General features: G+C 41.2%; 1 pseudogene; it reads left to right on the top strand.

Annotated features, from left to right (window-relative positions):
- Window positions 1-9,128, top strand: part of LOC105524508 — a 36,400-nt pseudogene extending 27,272 nt beyond the window's left edge.
- The last annotated feature ends 2,474 nt before the right edge of the window (window positions 9,129-11,602 follow it).

Genomic DNA, 11,602 nt, shown 5'->3' with positions numbered 1-11,602 from the left:
GCCGATAATATAGATTTTAATATAGATAAAATGCACATTCATATAAAGGTACATTAAATCATCAGCTCTAGCTATCCCAGTTGATGTTTTCTTAGATTTTTACTCTATCTGTATCATATATTTGTATAATATATTTAACATAATGTTAACTTATTAATATATTAATGTATAATAGCTCTCCAAGCTAAAGTCCATGTAGCAATTATTGCTTCAGAGATTCCATGGAAGCTACCAGATTTGTCAGTTCTTAGTACTAATAATCCTGTTCTTGGACTCAGTATCCAATTTGTTCTGTGTTGTCTGCTGGTTGTGGGTTGGGTTAAAACCAGTTTGAAGAACAAAAATGGCATTAAAGATTGAGTTTAAATTGTCATTGTGAATATCTTTAGTTTACTTTTGTGTTTGAGGCTTCAGATTGTTAAATAAATAACACAGTTGCTTCTAAAACCATTGACTCTTCTTTTCTTGGACTTCCGTATCAATGCCCAAGACAGTACCTTTTTCCTTTTTTTTTTTTTTTTTTTTTGAGACAGGGTCTTGCTTTGTTACCTAAGCTGGAGTGCAGTGGTGTGATCATGGCTCACTGCAGCCTCAACCTCCCAGGCTCAAGCGATTCTCCCACCTCAGCCTCCTGAGTAGCTGGGACTACAGGTGCACACCACCACACCAGGCTAAGTGAAAATATTATTTATATTCCATTAAGAGGTCTTTTCAATACCATGATCTCTTTTATTTAGTTGCAGACTTGTCGTGGAAATGAAGGTGTCATTGGTCATGATCAGTGATTATTCTCAGTTAAAAGTGTTCAGGTATCAGTTTATCTATACTGATCCTTCGGTTAGTAGCTGTTTTTAATATTTCAGCTAGTGTTAAAAATCACTGAAGAGACGATTTGGCAGGTTGTGGCATTCAACAATTCGGAAACAATAAATTTACTATGTGCCCTGCCACAAAAAGTGTCCTGTTGAATTCCCAGGGTCATGGCCACCCCACTGGCATCCTATGAGTCTTTCCTGTTTGCTAGAGAGATCAAAAGCTCGGGTGGTGGTAGTGGTGGTAGGGCGAAAATAAGCATAATTCTCTTATGCTACAGGAAGTATGTTCAGCATGTATATGAAGCTCTCTTACTGGCCAAACTAGGTGTCCTGGGGATGGAGCTTATCCCATAAACCCAGGTGTCTGAGAATGAAAGACCTGGGGCTTGAGTGAAGCAATTTTGCCAACAGGGAGCTATCCAAGGTACTGGCCTCTTCCATCAGCACTTGCTGACCCTGTAGTGCATAGCTGCTGTCCTGGCAGTGACACGTGCCATTTTGTCAGAAAATAGCCAGCCCTGACTGCCTGAACCAAGTTCCATCCTGCTTGACTTGGTGTGACTGTGCCTGGCCTGGCCTTTCCTTACCTCTATACCTCACCTAACCTGTGCCTGTTGTGGCTGTGACATTGTCTGCTGTGACAACTGCCCCAGCTATAACCTAGACCAAGCTAGTCCAACACGCAGCCTGTGGGTTGCATGCAGCCCAGGACCGCTTTGAATGTGGCCCAACACAAATTTGTAAAGTTTCTTAAAACATTATAAGATTTTTTGTGATTCTTTTTTTCTTATCAGCTATTGTTAGTGTATTAGTGTTTCCGTATTTTTTTGTGTGGCCCAAGACAATTCTTCCAATGTGGCCCAGGAAGGGAGGCCAAAAGATTGGACACCCCGACCTAGACTAATGGTTCTGAAACCTGGCTCAGCATCAGGGTTACTGGAAGAGATTGTTAAAATAGCATGAATCAGAATCTCTAGGAGTGGGGCCTAGGAATTTGGGGACCGCTATCCTAGATTAATTTTTGGCTCTCTTACCATGTTTCCTGGAAGAGTTGAATCTAATTCCTGTTGTTCTTTTCCACTGAATAGAATATAAATTGTAGTATTTAAATTTTTCAGAATGAATAAACAAATGATGATATATCCATACAATGGAACAGTACTCAGCAATGGAAAGGAGCAAACTATTGACATGCTCTACACAATGGAGAAATCTCAAAGAATTATGCTTACTGAAAGAAGTCATACAGAAAAGTAGACCTATTGTATACTTGAATGTATATAACATTCTATGACATGCAGAGTAATCCACAGTGATAGAAACCCAGGGATGGGTTGGCAGACGGGAGAACAAGAGGACTTTGTATGGGCTGGGTACGTTCATTTCCTTCATACTTTTTTTTTTCTTGAGATGGAGTCTTGCTCTGTCCCCCAGGCTGGAGTACGGTGGCATGATCTCGACTCACTGCAACCTCTGCCTCCCGGGTTCAAGAGATTCTTCTGCCTCAGCCTCCCAAGTAGCTGGGATTACAGATGTGCACCATTATACCTGCTAATTTTTGTATTTGTAGTAGAGACGGGGTTTCACCATGTTGGCCAGGCTGATCTCGAACTCCCAGCCTCAAGTGATCCACCCGCCTTGGCCTCCCAAAGTGCTGGGATTACAGGCGTGAGTCACAGCGCCCAGCCCATTTCCTTTATTCTACTCATTATTTTATGGTGTACACACACATGAAATTATATCCTTTAAGCAATTTCTTATTTATTGTATGTCAGCTGTAACTCAATAAAGTTGTTAAAAATAAATAAATAAAAGTTTCAAGGAGATTATTGGATAAAAGTGTATCAAAAATCCTTATGCTATTAAAAACATTATGGAGGTTCTTCAAAAAATTAAAAATAGAGTTACCACATGATCCAGCAATCCTATTACTGGAGCTATTTCCAAAGGAAATAAAATCAGCATGTCAAAGAGCTATCTGCATCTCATGTTCACTGCAGCATTAGTCACAGTGGCCAAGATCTCTTAGGAACCAACCCAAGTATCCATCAACAGACAACTGGTGAGGGCTCACAGGGAAGAGATAATGGGCTCCTTTCTGTATGGTGGCTACAGTATGCTGGAGGTGCCTGTGACATGACTAGGCCCCTTGCTCCTGTACAAGGGCAGTAAGGGCAGTATCTGTACTGCTGCAGTTGCAATGGGAGAGGGGCTATGGGTTGTCTCTAGGGTTTCTTCCCCAGAAAATGTAAAACCTCCACCGACTGAAGTGTTTAGGCAGAGGCAGGGTGGTTGTGCTGGGAGCCCAGTTTGAGAGGCCCTGCCCAGTGAGGTATAACAGAAGCAGGGACATGGGGAAAACAGTCTGGTCACTTTTCCATAAGGCAGCCATGCCGTGCTGTGGGTCGACTAAGTCCTTAATCTTTTCACTCTCTCCTGAGCCTGAAGGGAACAGAGGAGGAGAAAGCTGTAAAGCAGCAAAGATATGACTTGCTTGCTACTACTAGGAGCTCCGTCCCAGGGAAGTGCAGAGTAGCTGCTAGCCTGGAGCCCAGATGGAGATGGGATGGCTGAGGTTCCACATCGGGAAGCTCTGCCCAGTGAGGACTAGTAGGGACAGGTACCCACGTGGAAAACAGTGTGGCCAGTTTTCCTAAGGCAGCAAAACTGGTGGGCCTGCCTGATCCCTCAGGGAGCTCTGTCCCAGGGAAGTACCTTCTATCCTTCACCAGGCAGGGCCCTCAGCCTGGGCCCATAGAGCAGCTGCCCTTCCCCCAAGTGAGCATTTCCACTGGTGGTGGCTCTGAGTTTCTCTGGGGTGGAGCTTCCAGAGGCAACTGACAGCCCCTCTGCCACTACCACTGCAGTGGTTCTGCCCTTGCTGCTCTTGTACTGGGGAAAAGGACGAAGAGCCTGAGGGCTTTACTTATACCATCAGCTGCAGCTACCCTAAGGAGAAGAGGGCAGTCTGTCTCCCCTGTGAGCCCTGTCCCTGCTGTTTGTCCCCAGGCAGAGCCTCCTGGCTTAGGCCCATAAGGCAGCCACTCGAGTCTGGGCCGATTGCACTGATTGGTCATGGCTCTGCATTTCTCTGGATTAGAGCTTCAAGAGACAACTGAAAGACCCTTTGCCATTGTGCCAAGGTCCCTGACCTGAAGCTGGATAGGGAACGTAAAGGCTGAGCTCACCCCAGGGCTTCAGTGTGCAGCCCAGGAGTGCCAAGCCTAGATCTGCAGCCAGCACTCAAGTCGGAGAGGAACTCACACTCTCAGAGCACAGAGAGGGAGCAGAGCTCCAAATGTGAGGAAATACAGAGGAGCCACGTGGCTGAGTAAGAGCTTGCCTATCAGCCATCACGTTTAAGCACCATCTCCTGGATTGCAGCCCACTTGCAATACAAAAATACTTTGCTAATATACCCCCATGAAACCAAGGACAAAAATTCAAATAAAGACCCTGAACAAACTCTTGGGCCGCTGAAAACACCCAGAAACGAAGGCAACTGACAACACACAAATTACACCACAGCTAGAGGAAAACCAGCCCACACAGATGAGAAAGAACCAGTGCAAGAATTCCTGCAACTCAAAAAACCAGAGCATCTTTTTACCTCCAAATGACCTCACTAGTTCCCCAGTAATGGTTCTTAACAAGACTGAAATGGCTGAAATGACAGAAATAGACTTCAGAATGTGGATTAGAATGAAGATCATCAAGATTCAGGAGAAAACTGAAACCCAATCCAAGGAACCTAAGGAACAAGAGAAAATGACACAGGACATAAAAGACAAAATGGCCATTTTAAGAAAGAATAAAACTGATCTGATTGAGCTGAAAAACTTACTTCAATAATTTCATAATATAATCACAAGTATTAACAGAAGAATTGGTCAAACTGAGGAAAATATCTCAGAGCGTGAGGATTAGTTTTCTGCGAGAGTCAGACAAAAACAAAGCAAAACCAATAAAGAATGTAAAAAACCTCTGAGAAATCTGAGAAATATGGGATTATGTAAAGAGACCAAATCTATGACTCATTGTTGTCCCTGAAAGAGAGGGACAGAAAGCAACTTGGAAAACATTTTTGAGGATATAATCCATGAAAATTTCAACTGTAATAGCAAGGCCAACATTCAAATTCAGGAAATGCAGAGAACCCCTATGAGATACTATACAGGATGACCATCCCCAAGACACACAGTCATCACATTCTTCAAAGTCAAAATGAAAGAAAACATGTTCAAGACAGCTGGAAATAAGGGGCAGATCACCTTCAAAGGGAACCTATCAGACTAGTAGTAGATGTTTCAGTGGAAACTCTACATGCCAGAAGAGATTGGGGCCCATATTCAACATTCTTAAAGAAACCAAGAATTTCATATCTAGCTAAATTAAGCTTCATAAGTGAAGGAGAAATAAGCTCTGTTTCAAACAAGCAAATGCTAAGGAAATTTGTTACTATCAATCCTGCTTTATAAGAGGTTTCCATATTTAGCACTAAATATGTGAAAGCAAAGATCATTACCAGCCATCACAAAAACACACTTAAGTACATAGACCATGGACACTATGAAGCAGCCACACAATCAAGTTTGCATAATAACCAGTTAACAACATCATGACAAGATCAAACTCACACATATTAATATTATCTTTGAATGTAAACGGGCTAAATGCCTCAATTAAAAGGGACAGAGTGGCAAGTTGAATAAAGAAGCAAGAACCAACCATACACTGTCTTCAAGAAACCCATCTCATATGTAATGATGCCCATAGGCCCAAAGTAAAGGCATGGAGAAAAATCTACCAAGGAAATGGAAAACAGAAAAAAGCAAGGGTTGCTACTCTAATATCAGACAAAACACACTTTAAACCAACAACAATTAAAAAAGAAAAAGGAGGGCATTAAATAATGGTAAAGGGTTCAGTTCAATAAGATGACTTAACTGTCCTAAATATATGTGCATCCAACACAGGATCACCCAGATTCATAAAGCAAGCTCTTAGAGATCCATGAAGAAACTTAGACTCCCACACAATCATAGTGAGAGATTTCAACACCCCATCTACAGTATTAGACAGATCATCAAGGCAGAAAACTGACAAAGAAATTTGGAACCTGAGCTTGATACTTCACCAAATGGGCCTAACAGATATTTACGGAACTCTCCACCCCAAAACAACAGAATATACATTCTTCTTATCTGCACATGGCACATACTCTAAAATTGACCACAGAATTGGACATAAAACAATCTTCAGAAAATTTAAAAAAAAAACAAACAACCTGTCATACCAAACACACTCTCAGAACATAGTGCAATAAAACTAGAAATCAATACTAAGAAAAGCACTCAAAATCATACAGTTACATGGAAATTAAGCAACCTGCTCCTGAATGACTTTTATCATGAAGTAAAGACAGAAATCAGGAAATCCTTTGAAACTAATTAGAAGAAAGATATAACATACCAGAGTCTCTGGGACACAGCTAAAGTGGTGTTAAGAGGAAAGTTTATAGCACTAGAGACACAATCAAAAAAATTATAAAGATCTCAACTTAACAACCTAACATCACACCTGGAGGAACTAAAGAAACAAGAGCAAACCAACCCCAGAGCTAGCAGAAGACAAGAAATAACCAAAATCAGAGCTGAACTGAAGGAAATAGAGATGTGAAAAATCATACAAAAGATCAATGAATCCAGGAGTTTGTTCTTCGAAAACCTTAACAAGATTGACAGAGTGCTAGCTAGACTAATAAAGAAAAAAAAGAGAATATCCAAATAAACTCTATCAAAAATGACAAAGGGGACATTACCACTGACCCCACAGAAACACAGATAACCCTCAGAGATTACTACAAACACAATCTAGAAAACCTAGAAGAAATAGATAAATTCTGGAAACATACAACCTCCCAAGATTGAACCAAGAAGAAATACAGTCCCTGAAGAGACCAACAATGAGTTCTGAAGTTGAGTCTGTAATAAGAAGCCTTTCAACCAGAAAAATCTCAGGACTAGAGAGATTCATAGTCAAATTCTCCCAGATGTATAAAGCTGGTGCCACTCCTACTGAAACTATTTTTAAAAATTGAGGAGGAGAGACTCCTCCCTAACTCATTCTATGAGGCTAGCATCATTTTGATACCCAAACCTGGCAGAGACACAACAAAAAAAGAAAACTTCAGGCCAATATTCTTGATGAACATAGGTGCAAAATTCCTCAGCAAAATACTAGCAAACTGAATCCAGCAACACCTAAAAAAGCTAATCCACCAGGATCAAGTAGGGTTTATCCTTGGGATGCAAGTTTGGTTCAACATACACAGATCAATAAATGTGATCCATCACCTAAACAGAACTGAAAACAAAAACCACACGACCATCTCAACAGATATAGAAAAGGCTTTCAGTAAAATTCAAAACTTCATGTTAAAAACTCCCGACAAATTAGGCATTGAAGAAATATACTTCAAAATAATAAGAGCCATCTATGAAAAACCCACAGCCAACATCATACTGAGTAGGCAAAAGCTGGAAGCATTCCCTCTGAGAACCAGAACAAAACAAGGATACCCACTCTCACCACTCTTAATCAACCTAGTCCTGGAAGTCCTAGTCAGAGCAATCAGACAAGAGAAAGAAAAAAAAGCATCCAAATAGGAAGAGAGGAAGTCAAACTATCTTTCTTCACAGATGATATGATGCTATACCTAGAAAACCCCACAGTCTCTGCCCAAAAGCTCCTAGATAAACAACTTCAGCAAAGTTTTAGGATACAAAATCAATGTACAAAACTAAGTAGTATTTCTATATACCAACAATGTTGAAGCTGAGAGCCAAATCAGAACAAAACCCCATTCACGATAACCATAAAAGGAATAAAATACCTAGGAATACAGCTAACCAGGGAGGTGCAAGGTCTCTACAATGAGAATTACAAAACACTGCTCAAATAAATCAGAGACAACACAAGCAAATGGAAAACATTCCATGCTCATGGAAAGGAAGAATCAATATTATTAAAAATGACCATACTGCCCAAAGCAATGTAGAGATTCAAGGCTATTCCTATCAAATACCAATAACATTCTTCACAGAACTAGAAAAAAAAAAACTATTTTAAAATTCTTATGAAACTAAACAAGAGCCCAAATATCTAAAGCAATCCTAAAGCAAAAAGAACAAAGCTGAAGGCATCACATTACCTGACTTCAAACTATATTACAAGGCTACAGTAACCAAAATAGCATGGTACTGGTACAGAAACAGACACACAGACCAATGGAACAGAAATAGACAGCCCAGAAATAAAGCCATACACGTACAACCATCTGATCTTCAACAAAGTTGACAAAAACAAGTATTAGGAAAGGACTCCCTATTCAATAAATGGTGCTGGGATAACTGGCTAGCCACATGCAGAAGACTGAAATTGGACCCCTTCCTTATACCATATACAAAAATTAACTCAAGATGGGGGCAGACTAAGTTGATCTTCTGGAGTGACTGTCTCTTCCAGGGTGGGCTGCAGAGTGCAGGCATTGCTGTGCTCCAGATCCTCCGGGCCTGTGTTGCCGCCCTCCCTACTGCTACGAGCTTCTTCAAAAGTTTCCCACTGTCTGGGCCAGTGTAGGGGCTCCTGCAGCAGCAGTCAGACACCAAGGCTGTGGTGAATGGAAAGAGCCTCAGCACTGGTACCCTTTACATTGCTGAGAGCCACCTGTCTTGGTTAGATGACTCTGGATTAAGATTCTCACTGGAATACCCCACTATTTGTTTACATGCATTGTCCAGGGACCGAAGTGACTATCTAGGAGAGCATTCACATGTTATGGTGAAAACCCAAATTTGAAGAAGGATCAAAAGAATCTGTTGCTGATGAAGAAGAGGAAAATAGTGATAATGATGTGGAACCTATTACTGAATTTAGATTTGCGCCTAGTGATAAATCAGCATTGGAGGCAATGTTCACTGCAATGTGTGAATGCCAGTACTTGCATCCAGATGCTGAGGATGAAGATTCAGATGCTTAGGATAGAGAAGAATATGATGTGGAAGTGCAAGAACAAGGACAAGGGGACATCCCTACATTTTACACCTATGAAGAAGGATTTATCTCATCTAACAGCAGAGGGCCAAGCCACATTGGAGATGAGAAGGAATGCTTTCTCAGTCTGTAAGCAGCCAGTATCATATGGCTGGGGTCAGGACAGAAGATTCAATAAGAGATGATGAAGCTGGGATAGAGGCAAATACCACATCAACAGTTGCTGGACAGTTTGAGGATACAGATGTTGATCACTGAAAATGATTTATGCAGGTTTAAGATTGGCCTCCTCTGTGGCTTTCAGATATAGGTACATCTTATAAATCAGGAACAAATAGGAAATTCCTTGAGGAAGTTAGTAAATCTTACAAAACATTGGAGATAATGGGGCCAATTTTTTCTTCTCTGTATGCTCTCTCTCAAGACAGCTCATGGTATAAAAACCCATTAACGTGCTAATAATTCCCAGACTAATACTTTCTGGCCTGACTACTTCACGGAGTTTTAGACATGGATACCCAATTGTCTACGACACGCCCACTTAGATAACTAGTGGGCAGTTCAAACTTAATATGTCCTATACAGAACCTATAATTTCCCCTACCGACCCCATTTCAGTGGAAGGTGCCACAATCCCTCCTGTTACTCCAGCCCCAAACCTAGGGACCATCCTCGGTTTCTCTTCTTCCCTGATTTCCCACAGTCACTCCATCATCAAGTGCTATTCATTCTATATTCAAAATATATCTCGCACCTGTACATCATCAGCTCCTGCTCAGATTTTTTAACTTTTTTTTTTTTTGGTAGAGACAGTGCCTCACTGTATTTCCAGGGCTGGTCCTGAACTCCTGGCCTCAACTGATCCTCCCAATTCTGCCTCCCATGTGTTGGAATTATAAGCATGAGCTACTGCACCTGGCCAACTCCTACTTAGGTTCTTGCAGTAACTTATAAATTTCTTTCCTTGCTTTCACTCTCGCCCCTACAATTCATCTTCTATACGGTAGAGTGATCTTTTTAAAACTGTAAATCTGATTATGGCCCTTCCTCCTCTGCTGAAAATTCTCCAATGACTTCCCGTTACAATTTCCTCACCACGGCCTCCAAGGCCTTCCATTAGCTGTCCTGGCCCACCTCTTTGACTTTTGCACTTCCTGTTTTCTCACCCCTGTACCCTGAAGTATTTGGGCCCTTGTTATTTAGGTTTAATGTCAAATGCTACCCTCTCAGAAAAACTATTAAATTTTTTTTTTTTTTTTTTAGGGACAGGGTCTCACTCTATTGCCTAGACTGGAATGCAGTGGGGAGATCACAGCTCACTGCAGCCTTGAACTCCTGGGCTCAAGTTATCCTCCTGCTTCAGCCTTCCAAGTAGTTGGGACTACAGGTACATACTATCTCACCCGGTTTTTTGTAGAGACTGAGTCTCACTATGTTGCCCTAGGCTGGTCTTGAACTCCTCACCTCGAATGATCTCACCTTGACTTCCCAAAGTGGTAGAATTACAGGCCTGAACCATCGCACCTAGCTGACCTCTTTTTGTTTTCTTCAAGGTACTTACCACTAATTAAAGTGATTGTGTTCATGTGTTTGTTTCCTAGTTCAGTGCTTAACATTCCTCACTGAATTGTAAGCTACAGAGAATAAGTTCCTTGTCTATTATTTAACTGTTTACGCCCATTGCCTAGATTAGTGCCTGACTCATGGTGGGCTCTCATTGAAACTGTTCAATGAATGAATGAATGATCTGCCCATTGTATGCATGTTCTCTGCACCAAGGCCTGGCTTTTTATGCAAATAGGAACATACATGATGCCATCTGTACCTTCAGGGGAGGAGCAGTTTTGTAGAGTGGCAGAGGCAGGAGCTCTGGAGCTTGACAGACCTGGGTCCTGAGACATGGCTCTGTGAGATGAGTGACCTTGGACCTCCAAGCCTTTCTGAATTCAGTTTTCTAATCTATAAAGTGGTAATAATTCTACCTACTTTGAGAGTTTTTACAGTAACTTTTTTCCAGTTTTTACCTGCTCTTGAATAGAGTAACTTTTATACAATTCAAGTCCAATTTATACTAGCAGAAGTTGTATCTGCAGCTTACAAACAGTATATCATCACAGCAAAGAATACATGCCTGTGTCCCTCTCTTTAGATGTGTGTGTGTGTGTAAGGGTATGTGTGTATGTGGGAGAGACTCAGTGTGTGTGGGAGTGGACAGATATGTGTGTGGGGGGAGTGTGAGTCTTTCTCTATTATATACTATATTATATACTGTCCCTCTCTCTCTCTCTCTACATATATATATATATATGTAGAGAGAGAGGGACAGTTTCTCAGAAGAATGATTAATTCTCCAATTCATCAAGGGATAATTTTCTAGCATGAAGCAGAGTCCTTAACAGCCTTATTTAATTGATGGTAATTGGTATTAAGAGGGTACATTTATAGAACCAGCATTTAAAAAATAACCTCTGCTTAGAGTTCTAACACTGGGTGATAAGAACCACCAAGCTTGCAATTCAGGAAGTCCTTGAAGTTTGTGAATGACAAATAGGTCAAGGAGAAAATTGTTGAGGGACCCCTTCAATGTCTTCTTAAGTCCCTCAAATGTCAATCAATAAATGGTATCCTCCTAATGAAAACCTTTTCCACTTGGAAGCCTGTTGTCCATTACAATAGCTTTCTCTCTCTTTTCTCCCAGAGGAGCAAATGAAACGTATTTTTCCAACAGCAGC

Source organism: Colobus angolensis, unplaced genomic scaffold, assembly GCF_000951035.1.
Source record: "Colobus angolensis palliatus isolate OR3802 unplaced genomic scaffold, Cang.pa_1.0 Scaffold5, whole genome shotgun sequence".
Lineage (NCBI taxonomy): Eukaryota > Metazoa > Chordata > Mammalia > Primates > Cercopithecidae > Colobus > Colobus angolensis.
This window is presented reverse-complemented; position numbering and strand designations above follow the sequence as displayed.